This window comes from Felis catus, chromosome A2 (assembly GCF_018350175.1).
Source record: "Felis catus isolate Fca126 chromosome A2, F.catus_Fca126_mat1.0, whole genome shotgun sequence".
In the NCBI taxonomy this organism is placed as follows: Eukaryota; Metazoa; Chordata; class Mammalia; order Carnivora; family Felidae; genus Felis; species Felis catus.
The window spans coordinates 44,446,837-44,472,844 of record NC_058369.1 but is presented as its reverse complement, the minus strand read 5'-3'; the positions used below and the strand labels follow the sequence as shown (position 1 = coordinate 44,472,844).

At 36.6% G+C, this 26,008-nt stretch overlaps 1 protein-coding gene across 6 annotated transcripts in view; it reads right to left on the bottom strand.

Moving 5' to 3' along the window:
• The window catches only part of CNTN4 (contactin 4), an 899,609-nt gene that overhangs the window by 493,675 nt on the left and 379,926 nt on the right, over positions 1-26,008 (bottom strand). Inside the window, exon 1 of one of the 6 annotated variants that reach the window (XM_019824593.3) lies at positions 14,971-15,569. The exons of the other annotated variants lie outside the window; for them this stretch is intronic. The gene's annotated coding sequence lies outside the window, so the exon portion shown is untranslated. Of the gene's footprint in view, positions 1-14,970; positions 15,570-26,008 lie in introns of those variants that run through there. 6 annotated transcript variants of the gene reach the window in all.

The window sequence follows — 26,008 nt, the reverse complement described above, 5'->3', positions numbered from 1 at the left end:
AAAAAGAAAAGCAGTCCCCATAGAATACTTGCAAAACAGTGAATACACAGGAGTGGTAATCAAAAGCAATCCAAACAGCTTTCCAAGGTGCACACTGCATGAATAACATCACTATCCCCAGTGCATTGATTCAGCCTCCTCTCTAATAGGGGTTCCCATCTAGGTTCTCATATTCAGTGATACACAGTAAAGATTTAACTCCAATATGGGCATGCCCTATGTTTCCTTATTTCAACTGGCCCTTTTAGGTCAGGGATGAGAAAATACAAACTTGATCTATTTTTGCATCTGCAACTTTTGGATTTTACAGAATGGTTGGCAAAGCTCATGCACAGTTGCCGATCCTACAATGCAAATATCTTGAGCCTCCAAAGGTTGATCTGAGATTCAAATGGATTTTTTTCCTAAGTGCATACTAAATTATTTCATATATATATACATATATACATATATACATATATACATATATATATATATAGAGAGAGAAAGAGAGATAGAGAGAAAGAGAGAGAGAGATAGAACCAGGGAGGGACAGAGAGACAGGGGGACACAGGAGATGAAGCAGGCTCTGGGCTGATAGCAGAGAGCCTGATGTGGGCTCGAACTCATGAACCTTGAGATCAGGACCTGAGCTGAAGTCAGGTGCTTAACCACCTGAGCCACCCAGGCACCCGTAGATATTAAAAAAAAAATTATTTATCTTGGGAATTCAAGCTGGTGCAGCCACTCTGGAAAACAGTATGGAGGTTCCTCAAAAAATTAAAAATAGAACTACCCTACGACCTAGCAATTGCACTACTAGGCATTTATCCATGTGATACAAGTGTGCGGTTTCAAAGGGACACATGCACCCCCACGTTTATAGCAGCACCATCAACAATAGCCAAAGTATGGAAAGAACCCAAATGTCCATCGATGGATGAATGGATAAAGAAGATGTGGTACACACACACACACACACACACACACACACACACACACAATGGAGTATTACTCAGCAATCAAAAAGAATGAAATCTTGCCATTTGAAACCACGTGAATGGAACTGGAGGGTATTATGCTAAGTGAAATTAGTCAGAGAAAGACAAAAATCATATGACTTCACTCATATTAAGGCTTTAAGAGACAAAACAGATGAACATAATGGAAGGGAAACAAAATATAAAAACAGGGAGGGGGACAAAACAGAAGACACTCATAAATATGGAGAACGAACTGAGGGTTACTGGAGAGGTTGTGGGAGGGGGGATGGGCTAAATTAGTAAGGGGCAGTAAGGAATCTACTCCTGAAATCATTTTTGCACTATATGCTAACTAATTTGGATATAAATTTTAAAAAATAAAAAAATAAATTAAAAAAAAGAAAACAAAATACAAAAAAAATTATTTTTCTTAGTAATCTCTACACCCAACTTGGGGCTCAAATTCGCAACCCCAAGATCAAGAGTAGCATGCTCTATCGACTAAGCCAGCCGGGAAACCCTTCATAACTATTCTTTATTCAACTTTCATGCATCCTTCTCCTAATAAGTAGAGGGAATACATTCTTTGTTTTTATTTTTTATAGACAATTTAACTTACTGTTTGTTATTCAAATCTTTAATCCTTGTATGGCGTGCCACTAGAGTTTGGAAAGAGGGACTAAACATTTAGGAAATATTTATCTTCTAGAGACTAAAAAATTAGAATTATATAGATTAGTCAAATATTCACTGGGAAGCATTTTTTATAGCTTTTTACAAATTCCTTTTTTTAAAAAAATCCACTGTTTTTCAGGATTGGTGAAATTTTTTTTTAATTTTTTTTTCAGCATTTATTATTATTTTTGGGACAGAGAGAGACAGAGCATGAACGGGGGAGGGGCAGAGAGAGAAGGAGACACAGAATCGGAAACAGGCTCCAGGCTCTGAGCCATCAGCCCAGAGCCTGACGCGGGGCTCGAACTCACGGACCGCGAGATCGTGACCTGGCTGAAGTCGGACGCTTAACCGACTGCGCCACCCAGGCGCCCCCAGGATTGGTGAAATTTAAAAATATACTGGTTAAAAATTGTCAGTTCAGACCCATTAATGCCATTCCTAGGTATATGTCCACACAAACACTGTACATGAATGTTCATATGGGCATTACGTATAACAGCCAAAAAAAAAAAAGTTTAAAGCACTTCAATGCCAATTATGAGAGCAATGGATAAATCAATGTGGCATATACATACAATGGAATATTATTTGGCAATAAAAAATAATGAAGTACTGATACATACTTGAAATATATATAAACATGGATAAACCCTGAAAACATGATGCTGAGTGAAAGGGGGCAGTTCACCTATGAGATCATATATAAAACAATTCCATTTATATGAAATATTCAGGAGAAGTAAGTCCTCAGAGATAAAAGGTAGATGAGTGTTTTTCTATGGTTGGTGGAAGGTTTAGGAGAAAACAGAAGGGGCTGCTAATAGGTACCAGGTTTCTTTTGAAAATGATGTATATAATCCAAAATTGTTTGTGGTAATGGATGCACAACTCTGAATATACTGAAAACACTGAAAGATTCATAAAATGTGTTAATTATATTAAGAATAAATAGTTCAAAAAAGCTCTTTAATAAATGTTTGAGAATTTTTCTTTTTTTTTTTTTAATTTTCACAATGTTTTCAACAATGCCCCAAACTCACAGTGGGTACTGTGGCACTGTGACAGAAATCTTTCAAAATGAGGAAATATATGTTAATCGATATTTATTTATAAAATAAGGATTGTTTTGATGAAAATTAAAGAAGGCAGGCATTCATGCTGATTTCTAAGTACCCAGATGACAATCTAAATATCCACATATTTTCTAAGGATTCTGGGTAAAATAAACCTAAGAAATATACACTGTTCATGATAAATGTACCTCTTAGACAGAATTTCTGTGCTGTTGTTTACTTACTCTCTGTTCCCTTCCTGACTCTTCCTACTGACTCTGGATTTTATTATAGGGGGTGGCTTTCTGTAAGTTCAAAGCCAAGGTCGTGTCCTTTCAGCTCAAATCCACACTTGAGGCATAAATCTTTCAGAAAAGATCCTTCCACACTTGCATCACAAAGACTCTGACATGTGTCACAATGAAGCAACTTTCATTAAGTTACAGCAATAAATGTACTTTCATTTCAGAGTCACACGGACTCTGAAAAATTGCTCTATCTTTCCCCATTCCCATGACAGCTGTCAACATGTCACAAATGGAGAAAAGTTTAAAAAAGAAAGGACTTTCACGTCCCCAACAGTTGTCACGACTAGCAGCAACATAATATGCAATGCTACCAAGGGGAAATAAACACTGTATAGGAAACTAGAGCATGCATATATTAGAAAAGCCACATTTCACTTTCATAAACTACAAGATAAAAGATAAACAAAAAAACAATAGTATCATTCATAATACTTCAGAATGTTCCATATGGAGCTTATCTGTCCTATCTCTAGTGTAAATCTCAATTCCTCTAATTCTGGAAAAAACATTTATCCTAATTTCAACATTAAAAGTTTTTTACTTCACATGTCTTTATATAACTAACCACAAGAGTCGGGTGTCAGGGAAAGATCTACCAGATCAATTTAGGACAGAAGACTAAAGACTGAAGGCATAAAGCAGTGAAAATATAAAATCAGACACCAACTTTTAACTTGACAGGCTGATAGAATTGTTGATCTAGTTTATTTCCTTTTCAGATTTCAAATAACAATACAGTGAGAATAAGTTTTTGAAAAAAGATACCCAAGAAAGAATTCCTTATAAAATTCAATGTGTGAAGAAGGAATTCAAAGTGGTCTTTACTCTTATTTCTCCAATGTGATTCAGATCCCCAACATGAACATCATCTTAGAGCTAATTATAAATACAGTCTCTGTATTTATACAGAGGCTTGTGACAAGCCTCACTACTGTCCTACTAAATCAGAATCTGTTAGTATTTCAGAAGCACTGTTGAGCATTTTCCCACCAGTGACATTATTTACTATTTGAACTCTTGGACACTGAAATAATATATTTCTTATTACCAATATCTATTAAGTAACATTAACACAAGAAAAGAAATGTAATATAACAAAATACATGTTGTGTTACTAAATTAATTAAAATTTCAACACATCAGATTTATCCTGTGAGAGCTTTGCTAAAGCCTTCATATTGATGTCAGGTTAAGAGGTATTCTAAATCAATTGATATTTAAGACTGCATCATTTGTTAGCATCTCTGTGGAAAATGCAACACCCTTGTTAATACTGAATACAGATCTTTAACATTAAAATAGTATATCAATTTAATGCTGAGGCATGCTGGAACTCTGCACAAGAAGGTGATGTTGCTACAAACTGATGGTTACCACAGGAGTGGTGAGTAAGGGGATGGGTGAAATAGGTGAAGGGGCTTAAGAGTACACTTATCATAAGCACAAAGTAATGTATAGGATTATTGAATCACTAGATTGTAGAGCTGAAAATAAATTGTAACACTGTATATTAACTATAATGGGATTCTTTTAAAAACAAGGAAAACATTAAACATGTAATAATTAAGAAAAAAAAAAGTTATTTCTAGACTATGAAAAGGCCAAGAGCTTCTCTTGTGATGGTAGGCAAGGTGATGCATTTTGAACTAGCCAATATATATAATAGCTGCTTTGGCAAACCAAACGCTTACCAAATCCAGTTATGTCAACAGATGATTTGCCTGCCCACTAATGGTGAAGTAAACCTTTGAGTGCTCTGTGGTTAATTGAGGGAATGAAGCCGGAAAACCATGGAGTCTGAAGGCTCTGAACATTAACCATCATCCCTCCCATTACTTCCTGGGAGGGGATCAGGACCACTTCACCAAACCTCAGAACCAAACTCTCTGCAGTACGAAGCACTACCACTTTTATGCCTCTGAAAAAAATGACATCAGACACCCACCCAATTAATCACCTCACAGTTCTCAGACCTAAGAAATCAGAAAAAAAAAAAAAAGGCAAAACTGTCATCTATTCAGTAAATACCTCTAATTGGCTACTTCAGAACTCAGGTAAGCTCCTGTGTAGCCCAAAGGGAAGTTAGAAGGGAGAGAAAAGTCAATAGCCTTTGGGAAAAAAATTACAAGGCAGACAGACACTATAATTTTAGTACCAATTTTCTTTTTACACATTGAAATGAAAGAGTGTACTAAGAGCCCCTTGGCACTTAGTTGCCCTAATATTTACTTCCAAATTATTATCTTTAATACTAACAGCACTTTGCAGTTATAAAACACCTTGTTCCAAAAAGCTCAAAATGCTTCCCCACATATGAATTCAACTCTACTTGAGAACACATCCAAGGGAGGGACAGTTATACCCCTATCTAGGTGTATCAACAGATTTATAAATAGGTTTCAAATTAGCTTGTTCAACTCAATCTTTTAGGCAAGTGGAAAGGAAAACATCTGTGAATGACCTGTTGGGTAGACAGAGGTCCAATTTTTTTCAGAGAAGCGAAAAGAAGGGGAGGGCTGCCGTGCTAAACCGGTGGTTTAATCACAAAAACCTAGTCACGAGCAAACAAGCAAACAAACAAAAAATTGGTTGTTTTAGGCCAAGATAATTCTGGGTCCACAAAAATATCTGGAAAATTGTTTTGTTCATCTCCTTTATATGGTCTATATCAACTTAAAGAACACATGACTTTTAGCTGGAGACAAGAGCCACTGGAGCTAAAGGAAGCAGTGGAGATGGAAAGATAGCAGAGCTGCTCTATACCCCAGGGTGGCCGACAGAACATGCCCTTCCCTCTTCTTCACCGATACATGCCCAATTACAATGCATTTAGTGTGATAAAGGCAAAATTTTTTTGGTTGTTTTGTTTACTGCTGTATCTCTACACCCTAGAAGAAGGTTAGATAAATGGTTGACATTTAATATGTAATTTCTAAGTGAATGAATGGATATAGGCCAGCATTCGTGAAGGTGGACCCAATCTGGTAATGCTGTTTGCTGCACAGATCTCCAAGGAAAATGCCTATGCCTATGCATCACAGCATGTACTCCTTGCTCCTTTACTAATACAACTTCTAAAGTACCTTCTGTGAAACTAAATAGCATATAGGCTGTGTCTTGAAGTCAAAACAACCAGAAATGAGACCATCTTCTTTTTGTCTCTCAAATGTGATGAAAACATCAGCAGATTTCCCCATGTCTGATTAGATACATGCTCAGCCAGACTCTATAGAAAAGTTAAGTTTAATTAAAAAAAAAAAGGGGTGCCTGGGTTCCTCAGTTGGTTAAGCATCTGACTCTTAGTTTTGACTCAGGTTAAGATCTCACGGTTCGTGAGTTCGAGCCCTGCGTCAGGCTCTGCCCTGGAGGTGTGGGGCCTGGGATTTTCTCTTTCTCCTGCTCTCTCTGCCCCTCCCCTGCTCTCTCTCAAAATAAATAAATAACCTTAAAAAATGAAAAGAAATAATCAACTTATTCCTTCTAAAGCGGTATAAATTGTGCGGTAATGTTAGTGCCCAATTCAAATAAAAATACTACAAGTTAATTAAACCAAAAACTGTAATTGTAGTATACTAAACCAAATTACTCAGGTATAGCAAAATGTATTTATATATTGAATTCTGTGTGATTTACTCATCGTTTTACCTGTAAAACAGGAGTTCTTTTTTTTTTTTCAATGTTTATTTATTTTTGAGAGAGAGGCAAAGCACAAGCCAAGGCAGGCTCCAGGCTCTGAGCTGTCAGCATACAGCTGGACACGGGGCTCGAACCCACGGACTGTGAGAACATGACTTGAGCCGAAGGTGGACACTTAACCGACTGAGCCACCGAGGCACCCCAAAGAGGAGTTCTTAAATCCGACCCCTACTAATGGACAGTTCATGAGGATTTGTAGAGTTTAAAACAAGCTTTCCAGAAATGTCAATGTACTTTGCTCCATTCTCCCCTTAAGTTCCTCCCTACAAGTACACACATATATTGCCAAATGCACTTTTCATCTTTTAGGTAGACTACATGCCACCTCATGTTGTAAAAGCCTATGTTTTCTCCCCCATCGGTGAGTAGTCTTTCAAATGGCTTATAATAAAGTATGTAAACTGGACAGATATGGGTGTGATACATGTTTGGCTTCAAACGTTTCAAAAATAAGTAGTAATATTTAAAATTTGTGACATGTGGCAACACTGGGCCCACGATCCTAAATAATGATAGCATTTAGGAGAGACACTTAGGTGCTATTCTGAAATGACCTGGTGGATTCCCTGTCTTCTGACACCTGGTCTACTCCACTCATTCATGTTTTCTATCTGGCTTCTACAGGCCTTTACTTTTGGATTCTCTGGCTCTCAGAGTTCTAACATTGTTGAATGTGCATAAAATCTTAAGAATAACTCAAGAGTGAATCTCTTATCAGGGAAAGAGCACCATATGGGGCTCTGGAAACACTAGGATCCATTCCTAGTCATACTACTAGACAGCCATTCTATCTTGAGCAAGCCTCCAAGACCAGTAGAATAGAGTCAGTTGAGACAATCTGTAGATAACTTCCAGACCAGGAATTCCATGCTTTCATGTCCCCGTCTCCTTGGTTTGCTAGGCTGGCCATTCTCGAGCACACAGGAAATAACCTACAGTACTGTTACTTGCATGAGACAAGTCCTGCTTATCAAAAAAAAGTTAATACCTCAGCCTTGTCCTATGCAACTGTATTTGTAAAATAATGTATTTTATTTACTAGTTACATAGTTTGTACTTAAAGTCATCACATATTCCACCAGAAGTATTTGTTGCACACTTTGGGAAAAACTCCCAAGTGAACTCTAAAGTTTATTAAAACAGTTAGTTTAGAGGAATTGTCAGAGCCTTCACCAGACTTTCAAACATGTTCCTGTCTCTACCTGACAGATTACTTTGAGATTGAAAACTGCTATGTAGAAACTCAAAAATGTTACTCAGGTGAAATATTTTACTCCATCACTTTACACAAACATCCTGAGTATTATTCACATGATATTAAAATGACTTGGAAAAAACACCACTATAACCAATGTTATCATTCAACCATGGATCTTGATGAACATAAAGATTTGCAAAGATTTTAGCTTAGATACACACACACACACACACACACACACACACACACACACACATACCAGTTAGCCTGAAAGACTGTTTTTCTCCTAATAATTTCAGTAAGATGTTTTAAAAGTAAAGTCATTTTTAAAGTTTCACATCTCTTAAATTTACTCACAAGCTGCAAAAGGTACTTACAGCAAGAAATATAATACTACAATAGAGGTTAACAACAGCAATCAACTGAATACCCTTGTGGATTCCTGCAGGGAGAGGTAGAGGGTGAACTCAAGGGAAGAAAAGCATCAGTCTAAATTTGCTACTAAATTTGAGCACACAGCCAGACAGCTGGATAGGAGGAAGAGACACACACCTTAAATTATCAGATTCACACTTAACACACACATCATAAAGACGCGAGAGACCATGTTTGAACACATAATTTGTTCTTTTCTGGGAGATAGTGGTTGTTTCCCCCTCTGGCATCAAACATGATGCCTATATGTGAGCAACTCTCCCAGTCTGAAAGGTGCACGAATGCACTGAATTCTAAGCAGCTTGGAAGTAAAGTTCTTGCAAATGACCATGGGAAATAAGTGACATGACTCACTTAGAGTGTTATGTCCAGTAGATAAGGGTATTTACCTGAATGTTGGGGACACCTAAACATTTTACTTTCAATATGATGCTCGGTTGAAGAAAAGTGAAGTCGAATAATTTCAAGAAGTCATTCATTACTGTGGAGTAGTACACCCTACACTTACATTTATCTCCTGAGCCACCAAACGGATTTAACAAAACCAACCTTCTGGGATTCAGGCATCTACTGCATGTCCTGAGATGTTTGGGGTAACACAAATAAATGGTGTGTAAGGGCATTTTGGGAGGGGGAGATCATAAACACAGACGTTGGGAGAAGGATCAAGGAAATTCACTAGCAAGTATACCAACAGCTACACAATTTGTATACACTTGTGTGCCAACATCTACCATCCTAAACAGAATATCCATATATAGTCCTCCAAAAATCTTCATTAAACTAAGACAGTCCTCTGGTATCATAATACCCACTTCATTTAAGATCATTATATTTTTAAATCTTGCTGTGCCGGTACATTAAAAGCTAAGAGCATTCCTTCTTCCCTCTATCTCTTCATTGATTTAAATTTCTTAAACATCTGCACAGTAACGTAACAATATTTATGCCAACTATCTTGAAATTAGACGCAGTGTCCTTAAACTTGGTAGGTTTCACTCACTTGTAGCATTTTCCTTTATAGGAAAGCCAGGTCTCTTTCAACTATAATACGCTCATTCCTCTATTTCCCTATTTACATTTTTTTCCCAGAGAACTCAAATTCCTATCCCTTGATATAGGGTTTCCTTCTGGCAAGACTTAAATCTGTCTCCTTTAGTCCCCTTTGCCAACTGCCTGGCACAGGCAGCATCTCTAAATTCTGTCATATCCTCAGAATCTGTAGCTGTGCATTTTATATCTAACCATAGAAATACTTTATTCTTTTGCAGTTCTTTCTGAATAGCTACTCTCTGTATTAAATCATCCTGTTCCTTCCTTGAAACAACAGAGAAATTTCACGCTAATATGCAGAAGGACTCTTATTCCTACTCTGGAAGATAGGTGAAGACATGTGAAACCATGTACAAAACCCAGAGCCATGTCTAAATCCGATTTATAACTCTACCTTTTTAACTACACAATAAAACAGTCTGATAAACCACTGGAGCTATTAACTAAGTGATATTGAATTGAACATCTCAAGTCATCAGAAGCTCTGGTTTAAAAACCAAAAGCAGTGCCCCTGGAGCCGCCTGGTAACTTTATATTCAACTGTTTGAAAGCCACAAATTATCAAACGTATCTGTCGCCCTTAAATTTTTTGCATAGAAATAGCCCATAAGTACAAATCATTTTGGTCATGGAAGGATGCACGACTATAAAACAGAGGAATTGTTTCACATTACTGATTCTACTTACCACAAGGCCTGCTGCCTCAAAAGCCAGGATATCTACCCAATATTAAGAGATTTGGAAAATTAATTTTATACTCTGCATGGATCACATCAAACACAGTCTACAAGTTCAATAAGGAGCAACATTAATATTCAAACTCGAGAATAGAAAGCCACATATACCAGGATTTCCTAATGGTAAAATTTGAGAGAAAAAGTGATATTCCAAGTTACATTTAAAAGCTGTCATAACACTACTCTTTTCTGGAATAAGAAGTGGAGCCAATCCAAGCTATTACTGTCATTAAATGGGCACTTACCATCCATCTTCAAGTACACTAGTTGTTAAAAATATATATAAATATTGTCCACTGTTAAGAAGAATATTAGTCTGTAATTATTTTGTGCCACTCAGCTATCCATCTAATGTGTATTTTTAGTTCATTGCACAGTGAAATAGTGAAAAAAAAAACAAAAAAATACTGCCATCCTTGAAGCTAAATTAATTTCTGAATTGATATTTGTAGTACTTCTCATATTTGTAGTAACGATCCACAAAGGAAATTTATTCACAATTTGGTTTGAGCACATCAAGAAGCCCCAGGATCATTAGTGGCAAGTTTAGTAACTTCACAGATTGTTGTTTTTAACTGGGAGTCTTACCAGCAATAAACAGTCTGAGTTTACAGAAAAAAGTATCATCAAGAAAATTTTGCACAAATTTTTTTTTACCTGACTTAAATTCCACAAAGTTGCTCACTTGATTATGTTTCTCAGTTATATACAGTTGTTCCTTAAACAACATGGGTTTGAACTGCATGGGTCCCCTTATATGTGTTTTTATTATTTTTTTTATAAATACAGTATAGTACTGTAAATGTATTTTCTCTTCCTTATGATTTTCGTAACAACTATTGTTTTCTCTAGCTTACTTTATTGTAAGAATACAGTATATAATACCTGTAAAATAAAATATGTGTTAATGAAATTTTGACGTATCAATAAGGCTTCTGGTCAACAGCAGACAATTAGTTAAGTTTTTGGGGAGTCAAAAGTTATATGTGGATTTTTGACTGTGCAGGAGGGGGTCAAAGCCCCTAACACTTGGGTTGTTCAAGGGTCAACTCTATTTATTAATGAAATCATTTATGGCTTTTCTTTTCCATGTTGTTAAACAAGACTGTCATTTCTTGGGGAAAAATTAAATCCTTCAGTTCTAATTTTTCTTCCTTTCTTTTTTAAATCAAGCTCTTTAGTATCCTGCTACATGAAAGTGTACATTCAATTGTGAAAATTTTGTTTTATTTCTAAATTAAATGTTGTTAGCTTAACACATTTGGATAAATCCTGTTTTATCAACTTCAATTTGGAATATAAGATAAATTATTCTCTTACTTTAAAAGTTAATATGGGCAATCCATACACCCAAAGATACACATCCATAACTTTCAGGTCCTGTCTGTATACACATGCCTACGAGTAAGTAATTGTTAATACACAGCAGAGCAGGATACCATTATACACCTTATACCTCGATGATCTCTCATAAGAGTAGATGGCAAACAGATTAGTCACAAGAACAGACATTCCCAGCTTTGTTTGATTTTAGAACAACTCGCTAATAAAAAAACAGGGAGAAGGGAACTAGGACAGAGTGGAAAGGGAGGGAGTAGGGATAGTGTGAAAGAAGAAAAAAGGAAGGAAGAAAGGAAGGGAATAAGGACAGGAGAAGAGGGAAAGTTAAGAAAGAAAGGAAAGAATCCCAGTAACATTTTGCTTCAGATGACAATTACATCACATTTCACTCAGTCCCTGGGCAATTTGAAGGGCGTTCCAGGAGTGAGGGAGAGATTAGAATGAAGTGTCATGAGATCATAGACTTTCGTAACCCCGAAAGTCATCTTAAAAATCAGACCTCATTTGGGGTGCCTGGGTGGTTCAGATGGTTGAGTGTCTGACTTCAGCTCAGGTCCGGATCTCAGGTTCACGAGTTTGAGCCCTGTGTCAGGCTCTGTGCTAACAGTTCAGAGAGCCTAAAGCCTGCTTTGGATTCTTTTCTTCCTCTCTCTGTGCCCCTCCCCTGCTCGTACTCTGCCTTTTTCTCACTCTCTCTTTCTCTCTCTCTCAAAAATAAATAAAACATTAAATAAATAAATAATAAATCAAACCTCATCTTACAGGGGGAATACTGAGGCACAGAGAGGTAAAGTGGCTTATTAGAGCTTGCACAGCAATTTGAAAAAGCTTAACTCAAGCTTCAACTGTTATTACTGATAATCCATTGAGTGGATACTTTGACAATGCATAGTAGTCAAGGCTTGTTAACATTTAAAATCAGTCAAAATTTTCAGGGTTATTAAATTCAGTTTTTGTTCCATCATATTCACTTTGAAGTTATTGTAGAGGGAGTTTACAGAGGTCTCTTCCGCACCTCACATTTTCTGATCCACCCTGTCAAGGAAGGCTGGAGTGCAGTTTGTGTGCAAACAGGACATGCTTACAAGTGTGCTGAGGATGTTGTGAAGTTCTCTTTGCGCTTAGCCCTGCATCTCTGGGCACAGACAAAACATTTGCCAAGGGCCCAAAGCACACCCTGCCAAGGGCTTTACTCTCTACTGATGTGTCCCTTGTCAGGATTCCTTCCACTTTATTCAACATCAGCACCTTCTCGATGATGAGGGGTTACCACAGTCAGAAGAGCATAGAAACCACCTACCAGGGTGATGAGTAGATTTGCACGCACGCAAACACATACAGAGACATAAGACTTTTTTTCCTTTATTATCTTTTTTTAACACTTTACATTTATTTTGAACACCAAATAAATAACCATGGCTTTAAAATCACCTCTTACAAGGTATATGTGACATCCATCTGGCTTCTCCATCTGTCAAGTGACCAGACCCTAAACTACCCCTGGAGCATCCAATCCCTTTTCTACAGATTAAGCACAACCGGGGAGAGAGTGTCCTAATTTTTAGAAAGTAATCAAAATGTTTCTAAAGTAAGAGGAGCACACTATAAATCTTGCAAATACCTCTTACAGCTTTGTAGTGACCAGCCACAAAAATATTTATCATAGGAGGTGAAATTTCTAAATGTCTGAATGGAAAATAAAAAATCAAACTTAAACTACTTCAGTAAAATACTCCTGTAAAAAGGGGAAAAATTCCTACTATCTTAAAAAAAATAGAATTCAAGACTACCGTCTCTTATCATTTTAAACAAGTTAACATCTCTGCAAGATCATATACTTGTACTAGTTAGAAAACACCAACATTTTTATTTTTCCAAATATAGCTGAAGCTTCCTCAGGAACCATCGCTTAAACGTCAGCTTGGTTTTGGAAGAAGACATGAAGCCATTCTTTTGTTTAGGGGAAACATGACCATCAAAACTACTTGCCTTCATTTCAGATTTCAGTGTTTGAGCATCCTTAAACACACTTGTTTTTTTCCAGAAACAGACTTCTCTGCAAGGACAGCCCTGGGATTGTTCGCTACCCAGAGGTAACACAGCCATTCTGCTTTTGCTCCATCCGGCCAGATGTTAAGCGTTCTCTATTAGCTTGTTACTTTTTCCCTCCAAACCTCAAGCCCTGAAAATGTCTGACCTCACATAGACAACAATCTATTTTGCGTCTTCTCTCTCTTGCATTGTTCCTATCAACCAAGTCTAATGAGAACATACTCTGTCCCCACCAGTGAGACACTTTTATACTTCACAGCCTGTGGTTTTCCTCTGCTTTGGGACCTACTGCCTATTCATGAAAATTGTATTTTCACTCTGGAAATTATGGGATCCTCTAGCTCGATGGTCTCAAGCTCATTGAGGGCACTCTGATTCCCCTTTTCAACTATGAATGATTTCAAGTTCATTTTGGTCCACCTCAGCTCTGGCTATTGGTTCAAACTGTTCAAGCCTCTTATATTCAAATTCTATTCTTACAACAGCTCAATTGTTCTATGTTCAATCCAGGAAGAAAAGTGTGATTTATATTTAGGTTAGGGAAACCTGGAAAAAAAATAACCACATATCCCTTTCCATAGTGATAACAATCTTTAATTTCACTAAGCCATTGATCATTTGAGAGACACCATGCAAACATTATCAACAATATTAATTTCTAATATCATTTTTTATGATCAATTCATCTTGCATGGATAACAAGTATTAATTTGATAGACTGCATTGGGAGACACATGAAACATAAATGAACTGAGATTTGAAATGATATTTTTTGGCTTTTTTTTAATTAACATTACTTCACAAAAAGTGGCACATTCAAACACAAAATAGAGCTAAGAAATAGACTCTTATTTTGAAACACAGACTTTAAGCATGAAAAAGGAGATGTAGAGTTTATATTTGCAAATATTCCTAATACTTACCCCCACCCCCCCTCACCCCTGGCAAAGTTTCTAAACAGCATGCAACTGAAAAACAAGAGAAACTTTCCTGTTTCTGCCTTACTTAGTGGCAGCAGAGAGCCACAAAATAAACTCTTAAACAAATTCTGCAAATACTGACACATGCTTCTTCGATACAGAAGTGCACGTAAGATGATCTCTTTACATACACATTACTTTTACTTACATTTTTCTTGCAATGGCCAGAGATACAGAAGATAAACATATGCTCTGACCATCCTGAGCACAAAAGACAATGTGCCCATGCTTCCAAATTAAAAACAAAACCAATAATTTTTAACTTCTATAAAAGCATTCTGAAAGGTCTCTTATTTTCCTGTATGAATCAATTATAAAAGAGATCTGACAGAAACAGCAAGCTCTAAACAGATGACACTCTGTCTCACCAGCTTGTTTCAACAAAGAGCGAAGCAACACCAAATCAAATGCAGCTTGCAAAGTCACATTCCCATGGAGCTTTAGGGAGAAAGAGGGGGGAAGAAAACCTGGTACTTACAGACTGTAAAGTAAAATGTCCCAGTTTCGCTTTACATGTTACAGCAAATCAAACAGAGATTTCAGCTCTCAGCAAGTCCCTGCTTCCACTACACTGATCATCCACGCAGAACAGGCCCTTATGGATTGCTTAGGCAGCTGGGAGATAATGGGACCATATTCTCAGCTGGGACTAGAGATGCTGAACTGCTCTCTGCTGCGTGCTGCATGGCTCTCAGCCAGCATTAATCAAGGAGGACCCAGCTTCGTGGCTGTGTTCCCCAAAGGATCGACATAATTAGCGCATGAATCAAAGATGCACACTGGGAGAATCACACACATCTCTAACTGGCTCTGCTCACATTGAACCTGATTAGGAAATCAAGTTGGTTCCCCGATCAAATGTGTTCAACCTTTCAAAAACAGAGACACTCACACAGCTGTTTATAGATTTCAAGGGAGGGGTAGAGATTACGGTTTCCTTCCCAATGGGCAATTTATGTAATTCCTCAACTACAGAACATAATTACATTGGTTGTTCAGTACATATGGTGGATTTGCCCTGTGATTTGGCTTTCTGTTAGGGTTTTTTTGCTGCTCTCAGGAAGGTTACAGGCTGCAGTCTCATTTCCCCTATGGATTTTATGAGACATTTGTATATTTTTTGCAGGTCTAGACATTGGAGAGACTAGTTGGACGAAAGCTGGTCTCTGTGGGGGCATTTTATATCCCCAAAGATATGCTTCTCCTTGAGTACTGGAAGTCCAGTGCATTCAAAGCAGAGGGTTTGGCACGGTATTTGGGACACCAAGTATGGTAAAAGTAACTGTAATGTTGATTGTGCTTACATAACTGAAAAAATGTTCTTCACTACCTATCCACGTGGTGATGCAGACAAGAGCTGCAAGGTTGTAGCCTGTGGACAGGCTTGGTTTGGCAAAACAGAGATTTTAGTATTTCAATGAGAACATTTTTAAACAGAACATTTTACCAAATGGTGCCACCCCACTTTTGCTCATATATGCTACCCACTAGCCCCTGAAGACATTTGTTTAAGTTTGACTTTAGTTAAGCAAATCTGAGTCAGGGATGTAAAACACTCCATGTGAGAGAAAGGAGACTCCTCTCTTGTGTCACTCATTGAAAGGCAGTGATCAAGGCACCCATGCGGTAATTTAAAGTTCTACACCCACATAGCAGCTAGTAGTTAGTAAGTCCATGTGATAAAGGGACAAGGGGAATTTAAGGAATCAGAAATCTCAAGTTCTAATCCTCACCTTGCTATAAAAATCAGGTGTTCTACAGTATGACATTTTTCCTTTCTGAGCCCTAGTGTTCTTATGTGTATAACAGGGCCTTGGTCCAGACTTCTGAGGGCTCTCACAGATACGACATTCTATATGTTCTAAGAGCTAGAAAGTAGACCTCCATTAGCTTACACTTCTAACAGAACCAGAGGAATGAAAATAAAAGTATACTTAAAAAAATATCCCAAATGGGGGTCTCTGTTACCTTTGAGGGTCTCATGATCAATTGGCTAATAAGCAGCTATTTTAGAGAACTGGAGGCATCGTGATCATGAAGTGTGGGTAAATTATAAACGTGTGAAAGAAAAAAAAAGACTGATGAGGTAGAAAATAATTTTATCTAATTCTACATTAATGATGTCTACCTGAAAATAAAACTGGACAAAGAGCCAAAAGTCCAGGTAAATGTTTGTCTTCATGAGCCAATAGCTAGAGTTCTTGGGGAAAGAGTCTTTTCATATTTAGCTGGATTATTCCATCTTTCTTATGCTCCTACTATTCAAAGGTAAAGAAAGGTAGGGCTTCTCACATTATCAGTTACCTTATCTTTTGTGGAAAAATGTGTATCATCAAGGTCAAAACAACTCAAGTTATCTTAGGGTTTTGGAACTGGCCTTGGGGAATAAAAGGAAAATGGACACTTTTATGATCCTTCACTCAGTAATCAGAAAAGTAGCTCACTAAAAGGACGCAGGATCTCATGTAAAATGCATCCTGCCAGACCTTTTCACATCCTTTACCGACTCAGTTATTCCAAACCAGATATAAGGCCTCAAGTAGATTTATGATCAATAGTCATTAGCAATAAAACAAAGTGGAAGATGATGAATCAGTATAATGAAACCTTTACAAATTTTAGTTAACTTTTGAGCAATTTTGTGTTGGTTAAACATGTTTTTGTAAGTATTTTACTGAGAATAGACTGAGGGTTGATGGGGGGTGGGAGGGAGGGGAAAGTGGGTGATGGGCATTGAGGAGGGCACCTGTTGGGATGAGCACTGGGTGTTGTATGGAAACAAATTTGACAATAAATTTCATATTAAAAACTAAAATTAAATTTAAAAAACATGTTTTTATAAGTATTTTCGATCCAATTTGTCTAAGATAACCTGTTTCTTCACTTTGTTGGGTATTGTTGCAATTTGGCATAAGATGTAAAATGGCATAAATTTCACGTCTGTTGTTTTCATCTGGCTCATTATTACTGAGACTTTAGCACATATACTTCATGCAGATCATGTGAGGTGCTGACAAAAACAGGTTAAATACCAATTGTACATCTCAGTCATATTAGCAAGCATATTGCTGAAGTAAATGAAAATAGGAGCAAATTAAAATACTAAAGTGTTTATTCAGTGGTATAGTCAAATTGGTTTTAAGTTCTACGCAATCCCTGTTTGGCTAGTAATTACTTTGATTCATCTTTGATTATGATATGTGATAGATTTACTTTGACATCATGTGATTTGCACTTGTTTCTAATGGTAGGTGATAATTACTAACTAAAAATTTCTAACTTCCATCAATTCTTCATACATTTCTCCCCTGAGACATATCATTTAAAATATGAAGTGATTTATAATAAAAACCTAAATCTGGGAAATGTCTGATAGTTTTTTTTTCCTTTAAGGTCAAAGCCAACATTAATGTCAAAATAAATATAGCAAAGAGGAAGGGAAATAGAAAAATGATTAGCAACTACAAACAGAAGAAAGTGTCTTCACAAAGACAATATAATCTGATATATTACCTCAGAATCTATTTCAGAAGCCAAAATATACACAGAGATTGTTTTAGACTTTGCATAGAAATTGCAAGAAAAGGCATCTCTTTGGGACTCTGAGGAGTCTGCAATTTTAACACACTCTTGTCAAGGCTAATAAGAACCTGGGGAATGGGGCTCTTGAGGTCTCTTTCTGGCCATAAATACAAGATTCAGCAAGTTAAATACAGCTCTGAGCCTCAGCAAATCTAGGGGAAAAATGAAAGTTATGGCAATAATTTCCCAACAGGTTGAAACTTAATCAATATGTTTTAATGTTTTGAAATCTTCAGCAGTAAGTCGCCTGATGTGCATACAACTGCTCATTGTTTCTTCTAGAAAGTGTTATTTCCTATTCCTTGCTTCTCTCGCTAAAAGTCAGAGTCAAAAGCTAAGACAACTGTGACATTTCTCCAGCTGAGAACAAAATTTCAAAGGAATGAATGGTTCAGAAATCACTGCCCAGGGCACCCACTGGAATGATAATCTTAGCAGCTTGACTGGACTTTCTTTTCCAATCAAAAGCAATGGAGCCAATAATAAAATAATCGAGAAGCGAGACAAAAGTATAGATTCACACGAGAAAGTCTATGGCCTAATTTGTTTTCCAAGAAGTAATCAGATTCCTGTAACAATGACCCAAATAGACCAGGGTGACAAAATTAAAACAGCCTAAGGAAGAACAACAGCCCATTTTGAATACTATGTCACAATGACATCAAATTGACCTACAAGCTAGATTAAAAATGTAATATGCCTCAATATTCATCTATTGCCAAATGCTCAGACATTTGGAGTAATCTTTAGCAAAAAATGTCTATTAATTTAAGGTGTGCATGTGCATGCCTGTATGTGTGCAGAGAGAGGGAGAGAACAAGAGAGAGGGGGAGGGAAAAATTGTAGAAAAAATGTTTTGTAAGTGGAACTTCTCATTTAATTTTTTGGGGAAGAACTGATTTATCCTTATTGGATTGGCTAAAGAACACACACATTTTCTTATCATCTAAAAATAAAAAAATCCTTTCACTCAGAAGATTCTGATTTTCCTTCTAACAAAGATAGAACACTTTCCAAGACTGGTTTTTAACTGTCACAACTGAGGGGGTGGGTGGGTGCTACTGGCATCTAGTGGGTAGAGATCAGGGATGCTGCCATCCAGCCTATAATGCACAGGACACACCAATCCTGCAAAAAAATGATGTGACCCAGTATGTCAATAATGCCACATTTGAGAAACCCTGACCCAAGGGGGAAGCATGTGGGACCCTCATAGTTAGAATTCCTGGGAATTTGGAACTGAGGTTAAAAACCGGCCAAGTTTACATGGTGTTGTTCTAAATATAGCAGCAGTACCAATAGAAAACACCGTTTTGCCTGGAAAGTCACTTTAGACTTTTCAATATGCTGCCACAAAAGTTACCACATTCAGTACAATAAACTAGTTCAAAAACCAACAAAGTACTGTAATTTAAAGCCTATCAGTGCAAACAAACAAGCAGGACCTTAGAACAAAGGGCTAGTGACATGATCACTAAGTAAAAAAGTCAAATGGTAGCAAGTAGCCATTAGGGCCCTCTCCTCCGTGTCTCCCTTTTCACAAAACCAAAGAGAACAAATAAAAATGAGTCTCAATTCAGTATCTGTTACCCTCTCCCACCAGACCCTGCCATGGGAACCAAGGGGGACAACTCTTCAGCAAGTTGAGCTCCATGCAATTCTATATACATGTTTTCTTTCTATCTCTCTGACTCTAAACAGATGAACAACCTTTCCTATGTTCCGATATCAGGAATATGATCTTATTCTTGAAATACATGCAGTTTTAATAGACAGTTGGGATTAAATGAAAATATGGGCTTTCATTAGGAACTCAGTTTTTAAAACCCTTTTGTCTATTGATTGAACAAAAATTTATTGAGCACTTACTAAATTCATTGTCCATTTAAATTATTGGGGAGAGAAATAAAATCTCTCAGCATCTGCTTTCCTTACAAACTTTATATGCATTTATATTGTATCCCCTACATCATCTTGTCTGGCTCAGAAAAAGTTTACCACATTTCTCATCATCCACTAAGGTCATTATTATTTATAATCAGCTTTATCACTAATGTAGTGCCCTGTAGACTCTTCAACTCTGGTGCTGTGCTCTTCTGCTGGCTCCAGAGAGTGTAGGCGCTAGGTAGATGGCAGAGGTTTTTCATTTTATTCTTTGGCATACCTTCCACTGAGTGCAAAAAGCCTTCTGCAGGCTTTTACATGAGGGGACTCAGTTCACCTTTGTTTCTTAAAGAGAAACTATCTCCCCTTAGATCTGCTGCAGATGAAACAGGATAAGGAAGAAGGTGTTCAAGAAGTAACAGAACCAAAACCAAAAAGGACTCTATTTCTTAAGATTACCACGATGTTACATTAGAAGAAAAGTGAGTAACTGCTTACACTAAGCGAAGTCTGTTCTTAACACTTCATGGAGTGACAAAGAGGAGTAAGATGCCTGCTTTCCTTCCTACATGCTTTGCAGAAAATCGGTTAATGTTTTTTCTTTCTTTCTTCCCCCTACCCCACCAAATGTATTTCCAGATATAGAGGATCGGGCTTAACTTTAGAACAAAATGCATCAGAGATTAAGGCAGAATTCAAGCCTCTCTTTAAGTAGAAATTTTAAAAGTTATTTTCAGGGAAACCACTGTCTAAATTCATATCCTTCTATCCTCTATCAAACCAATATGATGTAGAAATATTGCAAACAAATGACAAATAAAGCAAAAGCAACCTTTAATTCCAAGAACCTAAAATCTAGGTAATCTAAATGATATAGCCACATAATCACATGTAATGTTACAGTATAAATCCATACTCATGCTAAGTAATACGTCTATTCAGGTCTTTGCAATTTTAAAACAAATTTGTAATTTTCCTGATTTGGGGGGAATGACATCACAGATTTAATTCTGAGCTGTGCAGAATGCAGAAGGAGGACTTCTGTCCAGATACATACACACACACACACACACACACACACACATATATATATATATATATATATATATATATATATATATTTTCAATCGTACACTATCATTATTTTGGATGACTGTGTCAGAAACAGTTATGCATTTTACAATGATTATTTACTTTAATCTTTACCACAACCCTATGAGGTAAGTGTCTTTACTATTCTTGTTTCATAGATAAAGGCACTGAAAACCAAAGAGGCTGAATAAGATGTCCGAGGGCTCATAGCTAACATATGGCAGCTTTGAGTTTTCTAAAACTTTATCACATGGAACATTTATTTTTCTTTGTTGACGATATTTTCTTGTCCAATCACGTTCACAATCAAAAATGGTCCTTGGTGTGTTTGCTTAGAGTAAACCAGTCATTCTAACTTTGTAACTTTAAAACAAGCTGGTATAGGGTGCCTGGGTGGCTCAGTCTGTTAACCATTTGACTTTTGGTTTTGGCTCAGGTCATGGTCTCACAGTTTCATGAGATCAAGCCCTGCATTGGGCTCTGCGCTGGCAATGTGGAGCCGGCTTGGGATTCTCTGTCTCCTCTCTCTCTGCCCTTCTCCCCCCCACCCCCACTCCCACCCTCAACTCAGGCTGTCTCTGTCTCTCTCAAAATAAATAAATAAATTTTAAAAACCTTAAAAAAATAAAACACGTTGGCCTAAAGTGAATGTATTAAGCCTTGAAACTGTTGGGAAGGAATGACCTAAAATAACATATAAAATGTCATAACTTTGGATAAGATTATAGAATACTCAGTTTAAACTTGATTATGTTAATTACCCTTCAGCCAGATTTTCTTTCTTTCTTTCTTTCTTTCTTTCTTTTTTTTTTTTTTTTTTTTTTGGAAAAATTTCAAACTTATAGGGAAGTTGAAAGAATGGTGTAATGAAAACCCATATGACTATGACTCAGAACTAATGCAAACATTTTGATATTTGCTTTCTCTTTTTTTGAAGCTTATTTTTGAAACAGAGAGAGAGAGAGAGAGAGGAAGAACAAGAACGAGTGGAACAAGAGAGAATCCCAAGCAGGTTCTACACTCCATGGTGGGCCTAAGGCAGGGCTGGAGGTCACTACCATGAGATCATGACCTAAGCCAAAATCAAGAGTCGGATGATCAACTGAGCCACCCAGGTGACCCTGCTTTCTCCTTTTATTCCCTCTCCTTATCATTTCCCTCTTTCCTTCTCATTCTGTTATACTTCTTTCTTTTCCTGAATCATTTAAGAGTAAGTAGCAGACATTTGGGAATTTTATCCTTAAATAATTCTCCAAAGAATTCAATAAATAATGCTTTTTCAACTTCACTGATATATAATGGACAAATAAGATTGTAAGCTATTTTTTTTAAGTTTATTTATTTATTTTGAGAGAGAGAGAGAGAGAGAGAGAGAGAGAGAGAGAGAGAGAGAATGCACACAAGCAGGAGAGGGGCAGAGAGAAGGAGGGACAGGATCCCAAACAGGCTCTGTGCCATCAGCACAGAACCCAATGCAGGGCCAGAACTCACAAACTATGAGGTCATGAATTGAGCAGAAATCAAGAGCTGGACATTTAACCAACTGCACCACCCACGCGCCCCAAGACTGTAAGCTATTTGAAGTGTATGATGTGATGATTCACCAAATAATGTTTTTTCCAAAGAACAAGGATTTTCACCTCCATAACCACAATTTAATTAACCAATCCAAGAAATCTAATTGTGATAGAAAACTGTCATTTACTATATTTTCTGCATATAGGTGACACCTCTTCTTAGTGCACTGCATGAGGGGTAGGTATTTCCAGTTTGTCCTGTTATGGATGGTATTGAATTTACTCCCCAGACTACTCTCTAGTAAATAAAGGTATCATTTTATTTTTGTAACTAGTAAGTAGCATTTGGAGAATGCTTTGAGAATGTCTAAGTATCATTTTCTCCAATAGCCTTCTACCAGGTCATGTTAGCATACACCAATGAACACTGAACAATCAATTATTGTAATGATGGTTACAAAACACCTGGATTCATAAACCTCAATAATCAGCCAATTTCGTTTTGAAAGGATCCTAATCCACTCACTCAATCCTCTCACATAGTATCAGAATGGTGGTAACGGATGCCATTCAGAAAATACTAAGTTTCTTAAGATTTCTTGGAAACCATGGCCAATGACAACTCATCAAGCTATTCATGAAAATTTCTTACTATTTCCAGAAAACATGAAGATAGGTGTAAAATATGAAATAAACCACTTCTTTTTAAGGGAAAGAGGGAAACTATAGAGTAAACCCGGATATCACTCTTCATAGTAATGTCTTAAGTTAAATAATGAGACACCCTTCTCCATATCTACGAAAGTTAAAAATACTACACTTCTCAGAGTAGAATCACTTTCAACTTCTGCAGAATGCACTCTATATTAAGGAGCCAAAGAGTTCCTTTCAGACATTTTAAATTGTGCCATTTATTGATCTATAAACCATTCTATTTTGTTGTAGCATTTTTCACCTGGAAATGAATAAAAAGTGAAAAGCCCTGGTTGAAATCCATTCTCCACACTGATGTCAGAGTGCCCTTTCCAAAATAGAAATCTAAACACATTATCCCCCATTTAAAATCTTTCAATGGATCCCTATCAATTACCTGGTAAAACCCCAACACTACCAATTCATACAAAGTTCTCTCTCTAATATCATCCCTTGCCTTATGACCTGTGTTTTATATCACATTCATCAATCAGGATGTTTCTCTCTTCCTTCAAAGCCCCATGCTATTTTCTCCTCTCTGTACAAATATATTCTTTGCCTATAATGCTTCCCTACTTCTACAAGCTTTATAAGGAAATAATTTCAATGTTTTAGAGAACTTAAGTACAAAATATAAAACCATAAATCTTTTAGAAAAAGCACTGAGGAAATTTTCAGGATCTAGGGCTGGGCAAAGAGTTCCCAGATTTGATACAAAAAGCATGGTAAATAAAAGGAAAAACCGATAAATTGGACCTTAGCACATTAAAAACAAAAACAAAAACAAAAGCATTTGCTCAGAGAAATAAGAAAATGAAAACACAAACTATATACTGAGATAATAAATTTGAAAACCACATATTCATTAAAGAATTAGTATCTATAATATATGAAGGACTTGAAGACTAACCAGTTAGTTAAGAAATAATGGTTAGAAAATGGGCAAACCGCCCCCGCCCACCATGAACAGACATTTTACTGAGGAGGATAAACAGATAAGAATATGAATGGATGTTCATTAGCTATTAGGAAAATGCAAACTGAAATCATAATAAGATTTAATACATACCTATCAGAATGACTAAATTTAGAAAAAAAGGAAATATTCAATGTTGGGGAGAATGTAGAGAAACTAAATGACTCATGCATTGTTGGCAAGTATATAAAATGACACAGCCACTCTTAAAAACCTTTTGTTAATTTCCAAAACAAGAAAACTATAATTACCATATAACCCAAAATTTGTTCTCCTGTTAGCACTGTTAGCAACTAATATGTTGCCACAAAAGCAATCAGTGTTTTCTCTCTCTTTTTTTTGGCAATCAATGTTTTCTAAGCATCTATCAAGTTCCACGTAATACACATTCATATGTACTTGCAATAAATAAAATATAAAAATAAAAAAATAAACTAGGAATAGTTAATGAATTGGCTTCATGTTCAAATTTCATTACATAAACATTTTATCAATATTGACTTAATACATTCCAATGGATTATTTGAAATTATTTCACCTGTTTGTAATTCAAAGAACAATTCATTATTGGTAGCATGGAAAGGTATAGAGAGGGAGAGAAAACAAGTGGGAAAGTAAGTAAATGAGAAGATGCATTCATCCAACCTATATTTGTTATTTATTAGGTACTGATCACTGTGTTGTGTGCTGGTGAGCCAAACAGATGACAACAATTATAGAGTTTATACCCTGGGGAGGGAGAAAGACAACAGAGAAGTAATCAACAAGTAAATTCAATAATTATAGATTCTGTAAGTGTTCTATAAAAATAAGACAGTCATAAGACAGAGAATAACAGGTTTTGGCTCTTCAGTATTCAATACGCTTGGTGAGATCATAAAAATGGTATTAAAGAAGTTATCACTAAAGGCAACATTAACAGGAAACGTGAAATTTTTATATGCCATAGTGCTGGTATATACATTCATCTGGGTCTTGTTAGAATAAACCCAGTTCAATTCCCAAATCCCTTCTTACTAAAATGGCTTGGGTTTCTACATGTGTACACTCATGAACAGAGGTCACTAAGTCACTCACTACATGTTGTCAATGTGAGAACCACTTATGATATATATAAAAATGTACCAAACTCTGGATTTTCCAAAGACATACTGATGAGCTAAGTCATTTGAAGGTACAAAAGGTATGGGAATGCAACCAATGGAGTCTATATTTTAGGTACCGCGGAGCCAGTTTGGAGGGATCTTGGATGTCCAGTTAAGGATGTTGTATGTGATTCATTAAGGGAAGACATCTGTCCATTAAAGTTTCTGGATTATTGATGAGTAAAAAAAAAATGAGACATTAAACAGTTGTACAGAAACACAATGGAATACATATGTAAGAGAAGGAAGCATATACTACCCATGCCATATGTTCCCATTTGGAGGGATATGGACTTTTCCCTTGAGTTTGGAAGAAGAAATAGGATGCAAGCATCTCAACTCCTTCTCATATTCTTTCTAAAGAAACCTATACTTTCTGAAAGGGTGCCTTCTGTTTTGCTTTCTGAACATGAAGCACAGTGCCCATCCTTTGGAAATAACTATAGTTGTCCAGGTATACAAGTAACTGGGTGGAAAAATCTGTATAATTCAGAGCCGAATTATTGGCACTATTTCAACAAATTTAAGCTATATTTTCCTTTCACCAGGATTAAGTGTTGTATTTTTATCTGAATTAGTGTGATTGCTAAATATGCCTTGTAAGTGATTCTAAACTTTGCATGGAAA